Source organism: Sciurus carolinensis, chromosome 13, assembly GCF_902686445.1.
Source record: "Sciurus carolinensis chromosome 13, mSciCar1.2, whole genome shotgun sequence".
Classification (NCBI taxonomy): Eukaryota; Metazoa; Chordata; class Mammalia; order Rodentia; family Sciuridae; genus Sciurus; species Sciurus carolinensis.
In genome coordinates, this window is record NC_062225.1 from 9946441 (window position 1) to 9971346 (window position 24906).

Consider the following 24906-nt stretch of genomic DNA (forward strand, 5'->3'; position numbering starts at 1 on the left):
ATGAGCAGATTTTTAATCTAACTTTCTCCTGATTTGAATCCTAGCTACGCCGTTCATTCTGGTCTTGGGGACATTGTTGAACCTCTCTGGGCCTTGGTTTCCTGATCTGTCCAACCCTGTTATATTGCTTCCCTTTACCCCATTAGGCTTCTTACAGCACCTTCTCCATGTCCTCAATTGACATTGACCTCCAACCTACTGGAATTTGGCTTCTGGCCCCATCATTCCACTGCAACATATTTCAGAAGTGACCATGATAACAACCATGATGTTGCCACACCAAATGGACTCTCAGGAGCATCTGGCCTCTCCTCTGGATATACGCTAGCCATTGGCTTCCCCACCCTCTCTCCTGGCTCTGCTTATCCTTTATTGAGAGCTTCCTTTTCAGCCAGCTGTAGGGACACTCCCTCCCCCACCTGCCCATCAACCTCCTGGAACTGACCTCTGACCCCTCCTGACCATCCTCACTCTCTTGCAGGATGTCACTCACTTGACGGGTTTCTTGCATTATTTCACGTTTTTGCTCCACTAGTTTTTAGCCTCCACGTGGCAAAAGGCCCCTCCATCTGCAGCACCGCCCTCTCTTCTCTCCCGCTGAATCTCATGTTAGTACAAGTTGAGGAAATTCCTCTATTTGGATGGCTGGTCCCCAGGCACTTCCCTTTCAAAAACGGATTCACCCTCATCACAAACTTGCTTTTTAATATTTTTTTCCTCTCTCTCTCTTTTCCTGATAATAACACCTTCAGATGACCTGGCCAGCAGGCTAGGTCGTCCATACCCAAGCAGGGGTCAAAATTTCTATCGATTGTACAACTTTTAAAAATCGTGCCTGTAGTCGCAAGAGGCTAAGGGGGAGTGGGGGTCACTTGAGAGCAGGAACTCAGGGCCAGCCTGGGCAACATAGTGAGACCCCTGCTCAAAAATAAAAAAAAAAGGAGAGAAAGGAAAAGAAAAAAAAAGAAACCACTTCTGCTGGTGGCAGGCAGCTGGATTTGCAGCAGCTTGAGTATTGAGAAAGTGTCTCTAATAAGAAGGCGGAGAACGGAAGAGGGATGGGGAGGTGCTCAGGAGGGCACCTCCTAGGACTCCAGTCGTGCCCCAGCCTGGTGGCGCTCTCTCCTGTTGCTGGGGACACCCCAGGAGAACGAGGCTTGCAGCCCCAGGAGCGAGGGCCACCCTCCCGGGCACTCAAGGGGCTCTGGACAGCACATCACGGCAACCCCGGCCTCCAAACCGAGCCCCAGGTGTATTCCTATACTTGATCCAGATTCATCCTCCAAAAAAAAGCCCTGGCCATGTCTGTCCCACATTTTCCCCTTTAAATGACCTCCAAACTCGCGACAGCACTTGGAAACCGGCTTCCTTCCATGGTGTCCGTCAGACAGGGAGAGGTCTGCGTTGAAATACTTGAGCCCTCCCGAAGCTCCTGCAGCACCCTGGCTCCTTAAGGGCTCTGAGAAATCCTTCGGTAAAGAAAACCATTCAACTTTGTTTCACCTGGGAAGTACCAGCCCCACCTGCCCTTGACCTGGAGGGTTTGCCCCTGTGTGTTGTGGGTATAGCCCCTTGTCCACACTGCAGTCTGCAGACCGGACTGGACATGCTGGCCTATGGGAGGGAGGTAGCTCCCCAGTGTGGTGCATAAAGTTTTCTGTGTCCTGAAGTTCTGCTTCTCTCCAGCCTCATCCCTGGCCCTGAGTACTGAACCACACACCAGGTCCTGAAGAGTCCTAGAGGTGGCACTGGGTCTTGGGGTCCCTTTTGTGCTACCCAACTGGTTACCTCTTGACCCTCTGTCGAGCTCAGGTCAGATGGCACCCCTTCCAGGATTCTGTTGCTGGTGGGGGGTGTCTATGACCCTTGTATCTTTGGGTTTTGGGTTCCCCCAACCATGGATTCAACCAACCATGATTGAAAATATATTTTTGAACTCACTTCCGTACTGCCTCCACATAAACTTCCGTTCCTTGTCAGTACTCCCTAAACCCTGAAGTGTAACAATTACACAATTATATTGAACTTCATTCAATAGCATTTTTATGTATTAGGTATTGTAAGTAATCAAGAGATGAAGTAAACAGGAGGGTGTGTGCGGATTATATGCAAATACTATACCACTGTACGAGAGAGACTGGGACATCAGCAAATGTCGGAATTTGTGGGGTCCTGGAACCAGTCCCCTGTGGAGACTGAGGGACAGCTGTGTGTACACACACACACACACACAGGCTCACAGGATTATGAAAAATGACAAGCATCAAGATCTGCAGAGTAAGTGGGCAAGCTGGAGACCCATGAGAATGGATGATTTAGTTCTAGTCCAAGTTCAAAAGTCTCAGAGCAGCAGAACTGATGAGGTCGTTCGCATCTAAAGACTGGCAGGCTAAGGGCTCAGGATGAGCTGATGCCTCACTTTGAGTCTGAAGGCAGAGAAAATCCAATGTCCCAGCTTGGAGGAAGTCGGGCAGAAGAATTCTTGTTTACTGGAGGCAGGTCAGCCTTAGCTCTATTTGTCCTTCAACTGAGTGAGACCCACCCACACTGTGAAGAGTCACTTGCTTTATGCCATCTACCAATTCCAATGTTACTCTCATCCTGACACATCCTCACAGAAGCACCAGAATCATGTTTAACCAAATATCTGGGCAGCCTATGGCCCAGTCAAGTTAACAGGTAAAACTAACCATCTCCAACCCACAAGTTGGGTTGAGAGTTTTCCTGGGTCTTCAGACTTCCTACACATACATTTGCTATATCTCTTTTTCCCTACCATCTTAATCATCTTTTCATGTCCAGTTCAGTAGCATTTATATGCAATAAACTAATGTGTAATCAATCTCCAGAACTTACTCATCTCACAAAAATGGAACTCTCTAACCTTTAAACAACTACTTCCTATTCCCTCCTCCTTCTAGCTCCTATAAACGACCATTCTACTTCCAGTCAATAAGAATTTGACACTTTCTGGCTTTTGTGACTGGCTTAGAGTGCTTAGCATAGTGTCCTCAAGTGTCATCTATGCTGTGGCGTATATCAGCGTTTCCTTCTTTTTAAGACTATATAATATTCCATTTGTATGTACATACTACATTTGGTTTATCTATTCGTCTACCTATGGGTACTTGAATTTTATTCACCTTTTGGCTGTTGTGAACCCTGCTGCTGTGGACATGGGTGAATGTTTCTCGGAAACTTGTTTTCAGTTCTTTCAGATACATGCCTACAAATGGGATATACTTTCCTTATCTTAACCCTGATCAGAACTTGTTGGGATTCCATCTTTACCCACCTGGCTCCCTCCCTCTGGTGAGGCTAGACCTTAAGTTCCATAAAGATTAGACAGATTTATTCATCTGTGAGGATGAATCACTTAGCAAATAACAAGATCCTTCTTAATAGCTTCCTCTTGGCCACCCTACACCCCCTGATCACTAGGATCAGGACTCTAGATGAGTGTTTCATCTCAAAATAGCCCTGAGTTCCAGAATTGGTCACATCTTATTCATTTCAAAGTTCAGCATTCTGGGTACACCAGGAAAAAAAAATATTCTAACTAGAACCCAGAATAAGGCATATGGTTTATTAAACTGTACTGGGAAAGAATTAATGAGAAAGAAATATTGTACAATAATTGTGATTTTTCTTTTAAAATTAACCCTAAATGTGACAGCATTGATCATTGACAATACTCTTTCTAAAGTTATAATTTGAGGAGTTGGTTGGGTGGAAATTTGAACCCAGGCTTTCCACATATAATTTATTTTATTTTTAAAAGTTGAATTTTAAAATTAACTCAAAGACAGTACTAGGAAATTGTGCTAATATCTTTTAATTTTGTGAACACTTTGGAATAGACTGGATGTCAGTCTGCCTTAATTTTAGGATCAGTTTTAGAACTGAAATTAGAACAAATGGACCTGAACTTCTAAAGCAGAGGTGGCATTGTGCCAATAAATTGGAATTCTTTTGCAGTGACTCGTATTATTGTTCGCCTCCCCCTCTGGATTGCATGAGGATTAAATAACCCAGCTACATGTTTAGGGTCAAAATGGCAGAGGTGTTGTAAAGGATGAAATGTACCTTGGGAACAGAATTGGTCGTTCTGACCAAAATACTTGACAAGCACAACTTAGAAGATGAAAATTTTATTTCGGCTCATGGCTTAAGAGGATTCGGTCCATAGTAGTCTGGTTTCAAGCCAGAAACATCATGGCAGAAGGGTGTGGTGGAGGAAAGCTTTGGGCTTATGGCAGCCGAGACGCAGAGACAGGAAGAAGCTGGGTGAAGAAAAGCCCTTGCTGCACATGCCCCAGTAACCTACTTCCTCCAGTGAGGTCCCACCTCCCAGTGGTTAATGGACTGATTCACCAAGTGGATTAATCCAGTGCATTGTGGATTAATCCACTGAAAAGATCAGAGTCCCACTTCTGCACCTTGCTACATTGGGGATCATGCTTTCAACATGTGAGTTTGGGGCGGACACGTTCCAGATCCAAACCATACCAAGAATTGTAAACACCTTCTCTGTAACCTGTCCCATGGTGTCTCGCTGAAGTTGATTTGACATGCAGTGTGTGGCTTTCAGCAAGAATTAAAGCCTGTTTCTTTCGTGAGGGTTTTCTAACCACTGGAGGCTGTAACAGCCGCTGCCTGTGCTTGGCTTTGTGGCACTGTTAGCGTGTTTTGATAGGATTATTCATCCCGCCACTCCTCGCCTTCAATCTTGCGGCATTTTTGTCCACCTATGTGGACCCCTCTGGTTGCCAGCACAATAGAAAAACAAGCTGATACAAGAAGTCGGGCATACCACACACTTCCCTTCCATCGTCTGCGCCAAGAATCCTTGCCTGAGCAGCACAAGCCCAATTGTTGGTTTTGGACACTGCCACCAATTCACGGCATATGTGACATGTTTCCCAGAGATTAGAAGTCAAAGTCGACTTCAAAAGGCATGGCCCTAATAAATCTAGCAGGTAGCTTTCCAACATTCCGAGTAAGACCTACCGAGGGACAGGTGCCACAGGAGACGTTTGATTAAAATAGACACTTGATCCAAATGGACTCAATTTCAGTTTAACCCTCTCCTCCCCCACGGCCTGAAGACCACTCTTGGACCCTCCAGATGCACAGAAGAGAACGCGATTCATTCTGTGGCTCTCTGGGGCGATCTGCAGTACCAGCAACGTGCCCCTGTCACTATCAAGACTGGGAAAGGAAATATTTCCAGTCAAGTCGCCCCAGGTTTAAGACTCCCCAGGGTTTCTTCCCTGGGTGAAGCTGCCTCTAAGGCCTCGCCCTGATTCCATCTGGGAGACAAAACTCTCACTCCCACCTCCTGCTCTGAATCGGATTCTGATTTGGGCTGAGGTCAGCAAACTGCTTTCCTGTGTCCCGACCCTGTGCGACCCCTGAACTCGGGGTACTGCCTCCTTCGGGACTGCGGACTTTGCTTCCAGCTCTAGCTGAGTGCACACAGTAACTGAGCTGGGGTCCCTGATCCTCTGCGACGTCCCTTCATTCCGGTTGGCTTGGCACAAGCCCTGGTGGAGGGACCAGGCAGGCGTCGGCTTGCTCTCCTGGCAGAGACACCGGGGCGGATTCCCAGGCACCGACGGTGTGCCTTGTGGTGACGAAGCATGGAAAAGTGCAGGCGCATGCTATTCCAGTTTGATTCACCCAGGCAGCTTGGGACCCTGCCGGAGTCCCTGACGGCCCTGAGACGGCCCCAGGATGGGTTTTCTATCAGTGCCTCTCACACCTCTTTCTGGAACAAAGAGACTAGCCAGGCCTTGGAACAACAATATCTCATTGTTTACATCAGAAACAGGACTCTCCACAGTAAAGGGCATGGCAGTTTTGACTGGCCTTCAGCACTTACATATATTTCAACAGGCACCAAATTCCATTTACGACTCTATTGAACAAAAATTTTAAATTAACCATCAGTGTGGGGGCTTGGCCGGAAGCCAGCACACTCTCTCCCTGCCCTACCTGGTTATCTTTCTGGGCTCGTGTGTCAGCCAGGGCCTGACCTGGAATGGCTGGGGCCAAGTAGGGGTCTTGGGAGAGCTTAGGGGTAACGTCATCTTCCTCCTGAGGCTATTCCCGACATCCGGGAACTGGCAGGTGAATCATATCGAGTGCTTTGTTTGAGCACATACATTAACTAACCAAATGCAGACTCCTGGCAGAGTTCCCAAACCCGAGCTTCCTTTGTTTTTCCTGTGGATGGTCTTCTTTTGTTCCTGTAGAGACTGTTTCACCCAGCAGGCCTCTAAGGCACCACCTCTGTGTCGGAAAACCTGTTGCACACAGGTATTCTCTCCCTCTGGGCCACAGGCCCCCTCAGTCCTCCTACCACCCCCTCCATGGCTTTCTTGCCCACAGAGAGAGCTCTGAGCTGCCCCCACTCTGCCTCGTCTCCTCTGCCAGCTGCTGCCTGGTGGCACCATGTTAGATATGGAGTCCTCTAACACTGCTTCTGCTCCTAGAGTATCAGATAGAAAGGGGAGGAAATTCATCTTCCAGGACCTCGAATCTAAACCCATTCTTGTCTCTCTTTCCCATACCAAAAATGTACCCTATCAGCAGTCAAAAAATAATAAGAAAAAAAAATGGTGGAATCGTGATAAGGAATATTGGTCTTCTAAACTCCACATTCCAGGATGAGGAACAGATGTGTTAGTCAGCTTTCCAGTACTGTAACAAAATACCTGAGCAAATCAACTTATAAAGAGAGAGGTTCATAGTGTGGGCGGTTTCAGTGCATGACTGATTGGCCCTTTGGCTTTGGGCCTGTGGCAAGGCAGCTTATAGTGCATGACAGGGAACATGTAGTGGAGCCGCTCACCTTGTGGCCCAGATAAAAGAAAAAGGAAGAGGAGGGGCTGAGTCTCCCAATCCCTTTGATGCTTTGCATACAATGACCTAGGGGCCTCCCACTATGCCCCACCTGGTAAAGTTCCCAATAGCGCCAAGCCGGGGACCAAGCCTTTAACACAAGAACTTTTGGGAGATATTCCAGAGCCAAATCCTTGCCTGTGGGTTTCTATTCATTGACTAACAGCCCGATTAGTTCCACCCAAGCCAGGAGCTGCTTCCTTCTCCACTTGCACACATCACCTGTAAATGACCAAAATAAACTAATGCTCACTGCAAACCCAACTGGTGGGTAAAGGTGTACCTCTGTTAAAATGAAGGCTGTGTTCCTGCAAATGCTGAAGTGCTGGCTCCGGTCTGGATTGGAAATGCTCTAAGACAGCCTGCTGATGTTTAAGTCACAGGACTGTGCGACTGGAAATCACCATGTCATCTCCTTGGGCATGGATGACACAATCAAGCAAGGTGTAAATCTGTTCGCCTGTTCTACCTTTGGGAATGTTTGTACTTGACAAGATGAGTGAATGAAGAAACTATACTAGTTTCCCAGTCGAAGTAAGCCCACCTTGCTTAGCATAGGTATGGTGAAGGGAAGTAGGAACGGGCTCCATCATGTGCACCCTCCTTACAGAAGTAAAGCAGAGCTATAGCTGGGTGCGGTGGCGCACGCCTGTAATCCCAGCAGCTTGGGAGGCTGAGGCAGGAGGATCACGAGTTCAAAGCCAGCCTTAGCAAAAGTGAGGTGCTGAGCAACTCAGTGAGACCCTGTTTCTAAATAAAATACAAAATAGGGCTGGGGATGTGGCTCAGTGGTCCAGTGCCCCTGATTTCAATCCCCAGTACCCCACCCCTACCAAAAAAAAAAAAAAGTACAGCAGAGACAGAGTTGTAGAATTGAGAGACAAGAATTCCTATCCCCAAAATAAAGACGGGTTCATTTGCAGGCTGGGGACATCAAAGAAGTCCCTCAGTGTGCCCGAGGTGGGACAAGGCACAGGCAATGATAGCAGAAGTGGGTCAAGAGAAGCAGCCCTGCCCTACCAAAGCAAGGCTAGCCTCTTGGAGGCAGAAGCCTGATCCCAGGAACTTCTGCATGTAGGTGTCCCTGCAGCCTCATTCTCTGCTCCTCCCAGCACCTGCCGGTGCTGCAACCTGGGGGGTCCCTTCTCTCACTGCAGGAACAGCAGTTCCTATATCCACATCTGCTGCCTTCTGGAAGGTCAAACCCTCCACCTTTCCTTTTATCTATTTATCCTTGTGGTGCCAGGGTTCCAACTCTGGATGCGAGGAGAGCGTTCCACCAGTGAGCCAGCTAACAGCCCCAGCCTTCGGCTTTGCTGGGATTCAAGTTGTCTGCAAGGTGAGTGACAAGGCAAAGCCCAGGGAACTGAGCGGCCCGAGTGGGAAATGGACCTGATGGAAGCGGGGCAAGTAGAACAGCCTCCCTCATGTCGGCTTGGGCATTTCCAGGAAATCTGAATTAAATTCAGTCAATAGTCACCAAATTGCAAAGCCCTGCAAGTACAGAAACCAATGTCTTAATCCTTGCCTAGAGGAGCGCACACTCATCCCCTGTCATTATGAGTTAGGGAGAGAGCATGAAATCATCAGGAACAAGGCTGGCCTCGCCCACAGGGCCGCTGTGCTGGAGGTAGTTTATCTGGTCTAAAGGAAAGGAGGATTTTTTCCAGAAAGGACAGAGTCAGGAAAGACTCCAAATGTTCCAGGATGAAGGGCTGAGGCTGCGGCTCAGTGGCAGAATGCACGCTGAGCACGCTCCAGGCCCCAGGTTCAATCCCCAGCACCAAAGCAAAACCAAAAAGAGTTCTTTCCCCACCGACCGTAGGCAGAACCCGTGGGACCACTGAGCATGAGCAGAAAGGAGCCTGCCTCCGAGAGACCCTCTCCTTGTTCAGGGTTTCCATCTCTGCCCCTCTGACTCGGTCACTTTCCAAACATATTCTTATAAAAAAGAAAATCTCTCGTGTACTTTCTTCATCTACCTTTAGTGTGACCTGTAAATGCAAGCGACAAAGAGAGGTACAGCGTCAGAGGAAACAGACACTCAGATCCAGCAGGGTGGGAGAAGGAAGTGAGTCCATACCCTGTTAACAAGGCCAGGGAGAGAGGCTACCTTCAGGCCAAGTGCAAAGTGTAAATGCAATTTCACATGGTGGAGAAGAAGGCAAAAGAGAAAAGAAAAGGAAAACTAGAAAGCCCTGTTGAGTTTAAAGACAGCTAAACAAATGTTTGCACAGACGGTGCTTTGCACTGGGACCCCATCTTGCCCTCCAGGGAAGAGGGTGACTAATTTGGGACAATGTTAGAGTAACTGCTCAGTATCTCTAATGATGCAGAAGATTCCAGAAATATTTGTACAGTTAGGAGGGCCTAGAATTTTTAATTAAAAAAAAAAATTTTTGGCAAAGAGTACTTGCAGGAGACATTTCAGAACTCTTTCCTGGTATTTCAATAGTCAACTACCACTACAATGATGTAGAAAGAAGTGCGACAGTTCCAGAAAGCTCTGTCATGAGTCTGAGTCCCAATTTTAAAGCACATTCTCAAACAGATGAAAGAAAGTCTTAAATAGGCTCTCTGGAAGAACTTAAAGCCTAGCTTTCATCACACACAAATCTGTATCATAGTGCAGAGGAAAACATTCCAGAAGATTAGCAATTGCCAATGAACCATAAAAATGGCTTGAGAAAAAAATAAGTAATTTGAAATAATGCTTGAAAAGAAGGATGAGAGGTATTAAAACTTTTATTTCACAGAGTAAGAAGACACAAAAAGGTGAAGGATTTACCTGTGGTCACACACACATTAAGACTGGATCTTAAAGGTCCCTAAAAGCCCATGTGGTTCAAGTTTAGGCCCCAGCTTGGTCCTATGGAGAGGTTGTGGAAATTTTAGGAGGCGGGGCCTTTTGGGAAGTCTTTGGGTGACTCAGGGCAGGCATTTGAAGGTGATAGTGGAATCTCAGTCTCCCCCACTCCCCGCTCTCCAGCTCTCTGTCTGTCTCTTGCTTCCTGGCTATAATATACTGTTTCACCATAGGCTCAAAGCAATACGGCCACCTAGTCATGGACTGGAACCTCCAAAACCGTGAGCCAAAGTCAACTTTTCTCTTTCAAAGTTGATCATCTCAGGCATTTTTTCAGAGTGACAGAAAGCTGACACTACTCTGGAGGAATTCCTGGTTTTGAGTTCAGCCCCCTCCCCCTCCAGCCAGTCTGCCCCACGCCCTGCCCAACTAGACATTCGATTTTCTGTTAATGACCTTGATCAAAGCGGAAATAGTACAAAAGAACTCGAGTCGGAGATTTTAAACTTGCAGCATTTACTCATAAAGTTAATTCATGACGAGTAGCAGAAATCAGGGTGGTTTAAATAAACATTCAGAGGAACCAAATGAGACATGAAGCTCTATTTCAGATATGCCAGAAGCAGCGTCAAAGGCCACAGGTAAAAAGGTTTTCAAGTATCTTAGAGAAGCAGAGTTCACGCAGAAACAGGATTTGTCCAGGTTTGCAATGACCTCAGACAGTCACACTTCTTTTAAGTGGGTTTTGAAATAGTTGACAAAGGATAAAAGAGGGTAGAACTGACAAATCAGGCAAGCAGAGAAACGAGTAGATTATTTACAAAAGGACTGGAATCAGAGACAAAGAGATCTCAAGATGCACAATCGTTTGGGTCAATTAAAAAAAAATTTCAAGATACAAGAAGCAAATTCAGGGTCTACTTTAGAAAGAGTCCTCATCTGAAAGAGTGGGGGAATGTTTAGTGACCAACATGGACTGTGGGTGTCAGCTGTCTTCCTTTCATTGGTCCTCAGCTACCAAACAGCCTTTCTAAATGAGGCATCAAAGCCACAGTGGAAACTTGTGTCCAATGCTCCAAGTAGACTCTAACCACCCATGGGAAATTCAGAATCATAGAGTTGTTTGTGGATTTGGCTCCAAGTCAGACATGTTTTGAAGCTTTCAACACTGACTATTTGCATCCATTAAATCAGCTCATGAAAAAGAGAGAGAGCAAACAAATGGGATATGGAAACTTTGTGTCTCAGCAGAGAACCAAGCCTTGTTTTCCTCCTAACCAGAGACAGGCAGAAGGGGAGGCACAGAGCTTGCGTTTCATGGAGAGTTGATTTTTTTCCTGAAAGTCTGGCAGGCAAAGGGAAAAAGCTTAGATTCTCTGAGATCTCAGCTGTAACCAGGTGGGCTTCCTTTGCTGAAGGAGGCCTTGGGGCTCTGCATTTGCACAAACTCTGGGGCAGGCAGGTAGGCACCCCACCTACAGAGTCCTGCTGAATTTTTCCTGCTTGATTCCAGTAAAAAGTTCTTTTAGAAAGAGTGGGTCCAGCCTACTGCGACACCACACTCGATTCTGGTACCATGTCTCGCCAAGGCACGCAGAGACCTGCCTCCTGACCCAGATGCGGGGAGGGGTATGAACTGAAGACTGCTGTCCCTTCCTACCACTTTTTACGATCTTAAGACACTTACTCACCTTCCAACTATGTGACGTAATTAAAAACGATTATCTCTGAATCAAGAGCGAATCATCCACCAGTTTCCTGCCCAAGGGTTGAGGGGGAGGAACTGTTGGTGTGAATCCTGAAACAAATGTGATCTAAAAAATCTTCAAGGCAGTGGTCACCGTGTGTAACCCCTGTAGGGAAGTCTGGCCACTAGGTCCTGTTTTTATGTGTTCCATTTATTCCCGGTGACGACGAGGTCTCCTAGTTCCCCTGGGGCGACCACAACATCTGTGCAAGGAGACCCCTACCCGCCCCCTGCACAGGTGGGCCAGACCGCCAGCCTCCCGCAAGCAGCGACCCCGCCACGAGGTGGCAGTCGAGAGCAGCACGGACTGTCGCTCTGCCTTCACTTTGGGTTCTCTGAAAGAATTTTATTGCATCATTTGGATGGATCGCTTCGACTGTATGCTGAAAAATTTCAGTTTCCGTCCCATGAAGTAATGGACAGAATAGGAAGTACATGAACTGGAGGGTAGAGTTCCCGAGTCTGGTCTATGTTTAGTCTGTCCCCTGCTTCTGAAACTGGACACCTTGCAGGTTTATAGTAAATTACTGCGTCTTGCGTTGGAATCCCCAAAGGGTGTTTGACCTCCCGAGCACTCAGTCATCAGAATCACCTGGAGGGCAGGTGAAGGCAGGTACACCTGGGAATGTGCACTTCTGACAAGTTTCCAGGGGATCCTGAGGCTGTGGGTGGAACCAGGCTTCCAGAATCGCAGGCTACATGTCCTTTCCTCTCTTTCCCAGCTAGGTGACCTGGACAGGTCACAGGCAAGGGAGAAGTTACAGGGCGTGTTGCTTGGCGAAAGAATTAGAGGACAGTTGAAATAAATGCTGGGAGTGATACTGTCCAAATTATACTGTTGTACTGTGTGCATGTATGAATATGTAACAAATCCCAGCAGTAGGTACAACTATAAGGTTCCAATTTTTTAATGTGAAAATATAAGAACTCGAATAACCTATTACAATCACAGCTTGGTTCAGGAAACTAATTCTGATATATATTTTTTTTCTTCTGTGAACTAATCTTTAACCTAGAGCAGTTCCCTCCAACCAAGAAGACAGTTTTATCTTTAGAAGACGACCTCAGCTGTAATTCTTTCTTCCTATGAGAATGAAGTCCATTTCCTTCTTGTTCTGGAATCATCTTCCCTTTTCCCCTGAACTAGAGCAAATATTTACTGAGGACCTACTGTGTGCCAAATATGGAGCTATTGGTGCTAAGAGGTTTATACATATGAACTCAAATGTTAGTTTACAAATGAGCAAACTGAGGATTAGGGAAGTTTGGGGGTTACCTGAGGTCATAGAGCTGGTCAGAAGTAAGATATTCAGAGCCAGGCCTGACTTCAGGGTTCAAGCTGTCCTCCTCTAGATGGTATCTCATTTTCTCATACTACGATATGAAATACTCATAGAGATGGAAGATTTGTCACAAGCAACTCTTACAATGATCTGGCCATTCATTCAATACATGTATTTACAAAGCACATATGATGTGCTATGCATTATAGTTAAGTCCTGGGAAGAGTGTGGTGTACAAGATGAAACTTTCCCAAACACATTTTCCCAGGGTTGTCTCATGAAAATATCTTAATGGTTTGTCCTTTGAATTGTTCATATGAGCATGTTACTAAACCAAGACATTGCATCCCCCCTTTCCCGCAAACTTCCACTGTTTTTTTTAACCTCAGTCTAACAAATTTGTTTTCTATTTTCATTACAGGAGAATGTATGTGTTGCTTTTTATTTAAATTTTTTATTTTTGGAACAGATAATGCATTTTCATAACTGAAAAGTCACAAGAAACAAAAGGGGGATAGAGTGAATATTAGTCCCCTTCTCCCACTCCCAACCTCAGAGATCACACCGAATCAGCAAATGTAGTTACCTCCTTGTTTTTAACATCTACATGCTTAAATGATTCTAAAATGTACCATACTGTATTTAACTAGGCCCCTGTTGATGAACATATAATATGGTTCAATATTTTGCTATTATAAACAATTCTACAGTGACTTCTCTTGTATGTATATCATTTTACAATGAGCAAGTATATCCACAAGATAATTGCCTGAGAGGGGAAATGCTGGGAATTGAAAATAGTATGTGCATTTGTAACATAAAAACTGATTTCATTATGGAATTTTTCAAGCATTACAAAGGAAAGAGTAGTAAATGAACCCTCCCATCCCTCATCAAACTTCAATGATTGCCAGTAATCCATGGCTGATACTATTTCACATGCATATATTGGCCTCATCCATTTCCCCCACATCAATTTATTGTGAATCAATCCCAGACATAATGTTATTTCACTGGTAAATATTTTAGCACTGTTCCTGAAAATAAGGCCTTAGAAAAGAAAAAAGAAAAAAAATGTGTGTGCACATAATTTCCTCGTGACACCTAAAGTAAACTAATACTTTATTAGTACTTTCAAATATCCTGTTAAAGTCACATTTTCATAGAAAGTCTCATAAAAGTTTCCTTTTTTAATGGTTTGTTCTTCTGATCAGAATCCAAATAAGTTCCATATATTGTAGTTGGTTAAGTCTTTTTTTTTTTTAATCTATTCGTTTCTCCCTCTAATGTTTTTTTTTTCCTTCTTTTTGATGCATTTGTAGAAACTTGGTAAGTTTGTTTCCAGAGACTAGATTTTGCTGACTATATCCCTGTAGAGTCATTTAAAATATTCCTAAGAGCAAGAGGGAAATACGAAGTTAAATTGGAGACTTTCTTAATATTAAAAAAAAAAATAACACACCAAAAATCCATCTAGCAGTCAGAGACGTTAGTAGAAGAAGAACTAAATAACTATGCCAATAAAAATAAAATCAAAATAAATAAACACACAACTCAGAAAGCTGTTCAAAAGTAAGACGAAAGAAAGCAGAAAGAGGAAAAATGCAGAAACAATGTTTCATCACTTTGTAAACCTGTTTTTACAAACTGGAGCTTAAGATTCACCACTTGATAACTAGAGGATCATTTTGTACTTTGCAACTAGACAGAGAGACAATAAATAAATCTAAATAGTTGTCAGCTTCACACACACTTCACCCAGAATTTCAAGATACTGGCCTGCTTTGACTATCAGTGGGAATTTAGGTGGGGTGCTAGTTACTTGGATTCTTGGTGAGGTATCTCCCAGTTCAGGGACTACAAGGTGGGGTGAGGTTGCAGAGAAGGTTGCAGAGTGGGCTAGACTCCCCACATTCAAGTCTGGCTTGGCTCCTGTCTGTGTGGCAAGCCTCAGCCCTCTGAGAGTCACCTGAGTGACTGTAGGGAGACGGGGTACTTCCCATCCTATCAAGAGCTTCCAGGTCTTGCCATGTTACAGACTCCAGTTCAAATCTCGGCAGGTATAGTAACTGAACAGTGACCATTTGCCCTGCCTTGAACCAATCTTCCTAAACTGAAATTTTATAAAACTGGGGTAATAATCCTTACCTAAAAGGTCTCTGGGAAAGACCAGGAAGAGCCCAGGAAGTGGTAGCTAATACCAGGATGCCCTTGACTCTCAAGTTCGGTGATTCCACCACGGGAATCCATGGGTAGCAACAGATGGATTATCAACCAAAAGAAAGCCAGCAAATAGCTTTTCCTGGCTCTTCTGAAAAATGTCTGACCCTGAGCTTCCCTCAACGCTCAAAATAACACTCCTGCCCACAAACCTCCCACCGGGGCTTTTGCTGTCACTTGTTCATCTTCAAGTCTGCTTGGGGAAGGGCTCCCTGCTCAAGAGCCAGCGTTGCGATCGCGATGACCGCCTTTCCCGGGCATGGGACTCTGTCCACGCTGTCTCTGCTACCCTGCTGAACGGTGCCCTCCGTCTCTACCGAGGGCGGGCTTCTTCCAGAGGACCACGATTTTTAGTGTGGAAGGTACGTTCCCTCTTCACTTTTTGTTTTCCCACCTCGGAGGGGGATGCGCATGGCTAAAAAGCCTTCGACCTGGAGAGTTGGGGAGGGAGCTTCCCTTAGTAGCCTCTCCACTGGAACAAAGAACCATCATCAATTCTTCCTCATCTCTTGAGTTCCTTTTGTGACGGACGGAGGCAGGCGTCATCAGGGTAGGGCAGAGAAAAGCCCACCGTGCAAATGCGTCCCAGGCGCGCGCTGCTGCCTTCCTCAAAACTAAGAAGTGGCCCATCGGTTCCATAACACTGCGATCCGCCTCTACTTCCCGAGAACGGGCGGGCAGTCCTGGGTGGGCAGCCTCGGCCCTCACCCTACACGCGCCCCTGGAGCCCTGGCGGGGGGCAAAGCTCGGCAAACCCTACGCGCCAAAGAACTGGGGAGAGCGAAGGAGGGAGTAAGCAAAACAAAGGGTCGGGGCGGTGGAGCGCCGAGCTGAACGGGCGCGACGACCAGGAGGCCGAGGGGCGCCCGCCCCCAGCGCCCCGCGCCGGGTGCCAGCGCGCAGAGCCCGCGCCGCCCGCGCTCCGAGGCGCGCGTCTCCTTATATGGTCAAATGACACGGCGGGGGTTCTCTAGGGCGGAGCGGCGCCCGCTGCACTCCGCGGGCTGAAAGCCGCCGCCACCGACCGCCGCGCGATCGCCTGCCCGCCCGCCCCGTCCGGGAGCCCCTTGCCGGTGCCGCGCCGTGAGTACCTCCGCCCTGTGAGTACCTCCGCCCCGAGCCGCCCGCGACCCAGACAGAAGCGCCTGGCCCGCGGAGACCAAGGCAGAGGCCCGCTGAACCCGGGAGAGCTGGGGGCGACCACGGGACAGGGCAGCAGAGACGCGGGGGGACATCCCGGGCAGAGGGTCCGAACCTTAGGGGAGGGACCCTGGTGAAAGGCGAGCCGAGTCGTAGGGGGAGAAGACCCCGGGAGAGGGGAGACGAACAGTGGGGACGGAGGGTGAAAATCGCTGGGAGAGGGGACCCGAGCGGTAGGGCAGAGACCCCGGAGACAGGGGAGCTGACTCTGGGGAAGGCCACGGGACAGGAGGCCTAACCAATGCGGGAGAGACCCCTGGGAGAGGGAACCAGAACCGTGGAGGGGACCCGAGTACAGGGACCCGGAACCGGGCGGGGACGACCTCACCGACCTGAACACCTGAAAGACTCACCCATCCTCAGGAGGACAGCAGCACGCGTCCTCACTAGGTGGGTCACCGCCAGGTGGCGGGGAAGGGCTGAATCACCCAAGGGCGAGCCCCGGGCAAACGCTGTTGCTCCAGCCGCTGACCCCAGGAGGAAAGGGGGTCACTGTCCCCGCGCTCCCGCACTCAGGCCGGACGCCCGAGGGAATTGTCCTGGCAGGCAGGTCTGCGCGCGACTGACCCAGGCATTTCCCTTCCATAGAAAGATGTGGAGTTTGCGGTGTGACTTCGCTTCTTGACTAGAGCAGAAATTTAAAAACAACCCTCCGGTTAAAGAACATTGGTTTATTCTAAATGAAAAAGATTCTCATGTTTAGGTTGCACTCGTGTGATGTCTTAACATACCTGAAATTGTAGGAAGAAAATGTTAAATGTATTTTTGGGATTGTGAAAGAGGAATCAGTCATATTTACTTTCGAATCCCAGTTGGGTCTCTTGGAACTAGTCTAACCCATTTTGATGAAATGTTACCGCTGCCTTCCATGGCCCAACTTATGGCATGCTAGCTCTTGCACATATTCTGGGAAGTAATAAATCATAATTTGGGCTTATAATCAGGAAGAACGGTCTTCAAAACACTCCTTTAAATATGTTTCACATTTTTGGTGCTAACTCTGTTTATGTGTGTTCTGTAATAATATATGAAAGAGGAGGTTTATGGCATCCTAAAAATAATGTAGAATTATTTTTAAAAATGCAGCAAGTATTAGAAGTACAGGAATTCCAAGTCCAGCAATTAAATGTCAGTAAAACCCAACAAAGGGAAAGATTTCATTATGCATTAAAAGAAATTTTCACAAGCTTTTCAGATTTAGCTGACTCCAAATGTTTAAGACTTTCCGTATGTAGATTTGGGTTCCCGAGTGTTTATCGTTCTGTGGTGCTTTCAGATGTGTTTATGCTACAGCACATCAATAAGAGGTCAAGTTGGCTTTCTACTTACCAGCTAGGTTTTTATATTTAGCCTCATTTCAGTTCAGTCTCACATATACACCACCAGCAGTATGGTAGATTCCAGGATGCACTTGAACTGGAGTTGTGCTTCCTGAATTCACACTGGGTCCCTTAGTTTGCATGGCCTTGGTCAGGTCACCTAATCTCTTGGTGCCTCACTTTCCCCAGCTGGGAAATAGGGTCACACTGTCATTTTTATGGTGGGTTGTTATAAAACCTCCACACCATAAGCCGTGCATACTTATTTGATAGACTAATTTTAACAGAGAAAGAAACTGGTTCATGGAGAGATCAAAGTAAAATTTGCTCAATGTTTCCCAGCTTGTAAAAGGTGGCCCTGAAATCTATCCCAGACAGCTTGTCAGCCTGAGTTCTGAACATTATACCCTACGAGGTACACACCTGAATATTTCATTAAGGACTTGCACTGCATACTTTGTCCCAAGATTGCTTGTTAAACCATTTGTAGTATTGAGGGAGATCTAAATGGCAGAGAGAAATGCCCAATAGGATATGGGGAAAAAATCAGACTGGGTCATCAAGAGGCCCAGTTTCTATTCTTATTCTGCACTGAGGGATACCCAGCCTCTGCAACCCAGCCTGCCTCATTTATCAATAAGGGGGCCAATGATGGTTTGGATGCAGTTTGCCCTTCAAGATTCACATATTGGGAGCGTGGTCCTCTGTCTGGCAATGTTGATAGGTGGAGCCTTTAAGAGGTGAGGCCTAGTGGAAGATCTTTAGGTCAACTGGGGGTTCCTCCTTTGGGAGGAATTGTGGAACTCCAGTCTGTCTGTGTGTGTCTGTCTTTCTGTTTCTCTCTCTCCTTCCTGTTTGGTAATGTGAGCTCTTCCTCTCTCACTGCCATCGGTCCTACTAGAGCCAAGTTGATGGTAGCATCGTGTTGTTGAATCTGCAGAATTGTGAGCTAAATCAAACTCTTGTTTATAAAGTTAGCCTGCCTCAGGTATTTCATTATAGTAACAAAAAAGCTCCTCTTTGCCTCAGCTGCCATGCATCATAAAGTTCCTGAAACTTGGGTGAATAAAACTGTTAGAGATTGGGTGCTTCTGTGTAGTTTTATTCTAAGAATTTTATCACAACCACATTTATCAAGTGTCCATTTCAGGTGGCTTTAAGCTGAGAGGCCAGTTCCACCAAATGACCATCTTGAACAAACTGTACGTGCTTTCTCCAGTGACAGAATGCTGTTCTTTCAGGACACTAGGCTTGCATTTTGACTTTGGTGTGAGTCAAGTGAATTTCCTCTGTCATCCTGAATTACAGATTTCAACTTTAGTTCCTGTGATGTGTCAACTTGGCTGGGCTACCAGGTGCCCAGACATTTGATCAAACATTATTCAGGACATGTCTACACGGGAGTTTTGGATAAGATTAACATCTGTCTGAGCAAAACCAACTGTCTTCCCTAACAAATGTGGCCCTTATCCAATCAGAAGAAGACCTCAGTAGAATAGAAAGACTGAGTAAGAGAGACATCCTCCTGCAGGACTTTGGTCCTTCCCAGTCTTTGGACTGTGATTGAAGCATCAGCTCTTCTTACATCTGCTGACTTCCAGACTGAAACTTACTGGCTTTCCTGGGTCCCCACCCTGTCAACTGCAGATCTTGAGACTTTTCAGCTTCCATAATTGTGTGAGCCAAATCCCTGTGTAGATCCCTTGACTTACAGTGGGGTAAATCCTAATAAACCCACAGCAAGTTGAAAATACTGCCTGCCTTGCTGGACATCCCAGCTCATCACAGAGCACTCTGTAGCATGTCACTTATTTCTCCTCATGATTGTGGGGCTGACCACAGCCAGTGCCCAGCTATTGAAAGAGGATCCTACTGCATAGTGTTAGCCTGTATAAGGAGCCAAATTCCCACTTTAAAGCTTAGTGTCTACAGAATGCTGATCATTTTTACACCATGGTGGGGGTTGAAAGATCACAAGTCTAACCATTGTAAGCCAAGGACCCTCTATCTATATTCATGTGTCACTGCAGAATCCTGGCACAGTCCCTGTAAGTTTTATTTGTTTCAAAACTCTTTCATCCGCTCTTATTCTTTCTGCTCTGTTACCCTTGGTCTAGGTTTTCCTTTTGCTGTAAAATATGGCTCTCTACCTGGGCAGCATCTGGCCTCTCATCCCCAGCCGAGTTCTCATGAGTGATTCTTGTGCTTCCTCTGAGCCTGAACGTATATATGTGTTGCCACACTCATCCTCGGCTGTGTGATTTCGTCTGGGAGTTCAAGATGTCCTCTGGGCTATGGTCACAGGCGAGGCATGTGACATCCGTGGCCATAAAAGAAGCAGCTGCCTTGATTTGGTGGGTAAATAGAAATAGTATCAGAAAGTGTCCTTGGAGCCCGCAGATATTGAGGTTGTCAGTCAAAAAGAAAACGGAGCTCTGTTTGTGGAGGCACCGTTTGGAACGGTGAGTGAGGGAAGTGGAAGCAAGCGTTCAAGGTCATCTCGACAGTCCTGATGGCGGTGTGCTCACGCAGGACCACCAAGGGCAGAGCTGACATGAGCGAAGAGGACAGATGTTCATGGAAGTTGGGGGACACCAAAACAATAGACCAGTCCACAGGGACCATAGGAAGTGGAAGGCCATGCAGCTGGAGAGTGAGCAGCGAGCTGCCCCTGGGCGATGGAACGAGATGGATGAATGACAGCGGTGACGTTGGTTCCCTGGGTGTAGAAACAGCATCCGTAACTTGCTCATGCATTCTTAGCAAGGCAGTGCTGGAGCCATAGGGTGGAACCTCCCCGGGTCCCCACGCTGGTGTGATTTATGAACTTGAGGCAACTGTCCATCTAGCCTGTATAACTGGGGTTGTCGTGCATCAACTGAACAGGCGGGTTTGGAGATTCAGTGACAAGATAGGACCTTCAGGGTGATTTACATTTGTTAGAGTTGGAGCTAGACTCGGACTCCTCCGGAGACTGTGTTTGATCTCAGGTTCCCAGTGCCTAATACTATTCGTGGGAAAAAGGGGTTACTCAATACCTTCTCCTTGACTGGATTAAGAAGCAGGAGCACGTGTAAGCTATTCCTGTATTCAGTAGACTTCAGCGCATTTGACATTGGCATTTACTGTTTTCCCATGCCTTTCCTTATTCAGCATGCAAAGGAAAATTCTGAAGACTGCAGTTTCTCTCTCCTAGCATCATCTCACATGAAGCGTGTCTTAAAAGGATCGCAGACAAGATAATTTTACGATTCTTGAGAGCTACCAGTGTATGTAGCACATTACAACACATCCCTGACCCCTGTCTGAAGATACCCTCAATAAAGGTCCTCTGAAAGAATCCATAATGCATAGCAGCAAACATGGTCAGTGTTACACCTCAGGATCCAAAAACCTAAAAGTTGATTTCAAGTAGATTCAAGATACACGATTCTGTTTTTAGACACAGCAAGATCCCTTTCACCAGCAATCCTATTTAGAGGAAGCATTTCAGCTTGGCAAATGAGAACAGTGTTGAGGTGAGCCAAGTTTGCTTGTCAATACTTCTATGCAGAGGAAACAAACTGGGGTAGGTGTTCTCTGAGCATGTGTCTGGGTGTGGGAGTCCCTCCCACACCTTTGAGTTGGGTGGAGAATGTTGGATGACAGATGTAGTGGTCTGTATGGGACACCCAGGGCCGATCCCTGGAGTCCAGTGTGTGTGTGTGTGTGTGTGTGTGTATGTGTGTGTGTGTGTGTGCAGGAGGGAATCAGTACGTTTCCCCCAGGGCTTGGGAGTGTCTTCTGGCTGACGTTTTGCTTCTTGATCTGGCCAGGCCACATCCTGGCCTGAGTAGCTGTGTGTTCAAGTGGGTTCAGAGTTCAAACACAGTAAGTAAAATTCTTGCCGCGGAAGCGGCAGTCTATCTGGAGGGAGGGATGGAGGTATGGTGATGGGGAAGCTCGGGATCTGTGACACGAGAAATTTCAACAACACCAGATGCCAAACCACATTGCTTTTGGGGTTTGACATACAGAGTGGATTGTACACACACAATGTTCCACATTTTCGGTCTTGATTTTCCCATGTGTGCGCGCTCTCAGATCCTGTGTTCTTCCCTCATCCACTGGTTTGTTCGTTCTTCCAGTACTTACAAAGACCTGAGCTGCTGGGGATGTCTCAGCAGCAGGTACTGCCCACCTGACCAGTGCTTAGGGCCAGTAGGGGACACAGGCAGTCACAGTGTGGGGTGGTGTCATGAAAGCATTGCATTTTTATGATATATTCTTAAGAAGAGTCCACATACAACAGACCCAGTTCTCTCTAAAGAGCTCTGGTTGGTGGTCAGTTAGCAATGAAATTTCTCACCGGGATCCCTGGTGGCATTTAAAGATGGACACAGCTTTGTGCAAGGACGGGATGACTGGACGGGCCTCTGTAGGTCTTCTGGGAAGTGCCTGGGGACATGCACAGATGGGTCTTTAGGAAATGGCTGTATTAGAGGAGTCTCGTAAAGCAGGGCCTTTGGAGTTTGGAAGGAGAGGAGAAAATGGGCCCTTGGGGATCAGATTCAAGTAGACAGCTGGATAAAAGGAGCAGTGGAAAGGATTCTTGCTGGAGACCCTGGCAGAGCTGGCCTTGTGTGGGGGCCCCCAGGTGTGCGTTTGGGAAGGATGGACCGCAAAGACCTCCGCCAGCAGGCCAAGAAGAGGCTGGGCGCCTTGCCAGTCCCTCCCTTGACTCTCAAGACGTCTTGTAGAACAAAAGCAAACCGACAAACAGATGAACGGCCACCACGCAGAAACGAGCTCCCGGCTCTGACCGTCTTGGCTCCTCTTCTGGCCACTCGCCTCCCCTTCCCTCCCTTTTCAGTTTTCTTCTCCCTTCCATCTCATGCTTGTCTCTCTTGGTGCCTCTGACACTTCCCCTACTCAAACTTTGTTCGACAGCTTTTACATCTGAACGTTCATAAAGCGAGCCCGTGCGCTTGCGGGTGGCCTTTCGTGGGTTCTATTGTGTTTCGTAGGAGTCATGCTCTGGGCGTCCTGCTCCGCTGCTCTCTGAACCTTTATTCCTGTAACTGGCTGGAAGTTGGGCTGAAGAGGGATGCCGAGATCAAAGCCCTCCCTTCCCAGGTCAGCCCCAGCCCTGCGAGCTGCACCTGGTACCTGCCTTGCCCAGTGCAGGTAACTTGGTCTGAACTCAGTGTCCGAAGATAGAGCTTTTTCAGATACCCTGGTTGTTCACAGCCGAAGGGGGAATGACTTAGCCCTGGGAAGTGATAGGAACTCTGGGACACTCTAATTTGGAGTTGATTCAGGGGAATAACAAGTTAGCAGTCACGCCACATGTTCAGGTGTCTGCCTGCATGTCCCTCCTTAATCCCATCAGCATTCTGTACACAGGTGATGGGCAGGAGTTCTTTCTAACCTGTCAGGAGGGAGTATGGAGTTCACAGAGGGTAAGTGGATTGTGCAGTTAAGCTTAAAAATCCCTATAGAACCAAGACGTTCTACATTTATTTGAAGAAATGATTCAGACCTGGACTCTGACAACATGGTAACATGTTTAGGTTTCTTTCTTTTTTTTTTTTTTTGGTGCTGGGGATTGAACCCAGGACCTTGTGCATGCGAGTCAAACACCCTACCAGCTGAGCTATATCCCCAGCCTGGTAACATTTTTTAGGAGTCATTGCCCCTTGGGTCTGTCTCCCCCATCTCACATAGCAAGGCCAGGCTTCCATGCAATGGACACTTATGAGTCCTGCCTCGCCCTGGCTATGTGCAGGTTGTGCAGTGTCACATGCAAAACCTATTGCCTACCGGGGACATCTTATCCAAGTCCACCAACAAGGCATTCAGGTCTTCCTTGCCTTGGCCTTGGATTGTCTTTAGGCTGAGCCTTTTGCTATCCCTGCCAGCTGGATTGGGGTCTTCTTGGTATGCTCACCCTACACCACTTCTCTTGTCCACGGCTTTGCTTACTCTGACCCTTGACCTGCGGCACCACGTGGCCTGCCCTTTGCCAGCACAGGTGTCCCTCCTCCAGGCCCAGTCGGGCCTCCTGGGGAAGACTCCTGTGAGTTCTTGAGATTCCTGTTCGTCTCCACTGCGCTTCTGCTACAGAACTTTGCCATCTGTTTAATGGTGCTTTTGCTGTCTCAACCACCAGTGCCTGAGGGAGGGGCCGGTACCTCGCTCCTCTTCGTCCTCCAGCACTTTGTGTGACATCTGATACATCATTCCAGTTCAGCCAATGTCGCTCGCGTGAATGAACGAGCAGTGGGTATTTTAGAGGATTGAAAACTGAAAAGTGAAAGCAAACTTCCCACAAAAGACTATAAACATGTTTCCCTTTAAAAGGAGGCTTAGGATTGAGAGTATAACTTGAAATACACAATTTTTTAAAAAGATTCTGATGGGGTTGGGGCTGTTGCTTAGTGGCAGAGCATGTGTGAGGCCCTGGGTTCAATCCCCAGCACCAAACACAAAACTAAAAGAATATTCTTTTTGGTCTCATGTAATTAAAGGAGGAATTGGGATTTCAGGCCTCCATGATAGAAGGGAAGCATTGAGCTTCCACGTTAGCTTACGGACTATTTATTCTAACTCTCAGAGTTTGCGCTTCTGATAATGCTTTGGAAATTCTTTTTTTTTTTTTTCTTTTTTTTTTTTTTTTGGTGCTGGGGATCGAACCCAGGGCCTTGTGCTTGCAAGGCAAGCACTCTACCGACTAAGCTATCTCCCCAGCCCCGTGGAAATTCTTAAGAGGACCTTGGTAAAGCAGGCAAAGTGCGTCTCGCTCTGGGAGTGGGTCTTAGAGATGACATTTGACAAGCCCAAGTTATTCTCAGAGGTTACACACTTAGAGGTTTTTCAATGCTGGACCTACAGAATCGTAGGAGGTGCAAACACACATGCCACCCTTGACCTCAGATGAGGGGCATGATCTTGACCTTGGAGGGATGCAGGTGCCCCTCACTGGCTGCAGACAGACCCTGTGTCCTGGGGAGACGGTTGCACAGTCTGCAGACGGCTGCCTCCTTCCCTGATCAGGGCCAGTGCTTGTCCAAACCCACGTGGAATCACTTTCCCATTTAGATCAGTGGTTGGTTTTCTCAAAGTTAGATGGCTACTGGGGAGAAATCTGGAGGGTCCCCTTATTTAACCAAAACTTCCGGGCTCCAGTTTTCCCATCCATACAATGAGGGAGTTGTCCGAAGATAATGTTGAGAGTTGTTTCCAGCTTTTAAAATTCCATGATTTATAATTCGTTCTCTCTCCTTTCATTGTTCTTCTTATAAATCCCCAAACCATGTTCTCTAGTTGTGAGAATGGAATGCACAAAAAGGCTCTCGTTCCACTAAATGGCAGCCTTGATTGGAAAAATACATATGTTGGGAGGTTGGCTCTCGATGGGGATGAAATAAGTGACATCTCTCTCAA

General features: G+C 47.0%; 1 protein-coding gene across 4 annotated transcripts in view; it reads left to right on the plus strand.

Moving 5' to 3' along the window:
• Window positions 1-24906, plus strand: part of Fhl2 (four and a half LIM domains 2) — a 74388-nt gene that overhangs the window by 17378 nt on the left and 32104 nt on the right. Inside the window, exon 2 of one of the 4 annotated variants that reach the window (XM_047523569.1) lies at window positions 8153-8245. The exons of 1 other annotated variant lie outside the window; for it this stretch is intronic. The gene's annotated coding sequence lies outside the window, so the exon portion shown is untranslated. Of the gene's footprint in view, window positions 1-8152; window positions 8246-15954; window positions 16063-24906 lie in introns of those variants that run through there. 2 more of the 4 variants (XM_047523572.1, XM_047523571.1) reach the window with 2 other exon arrangements.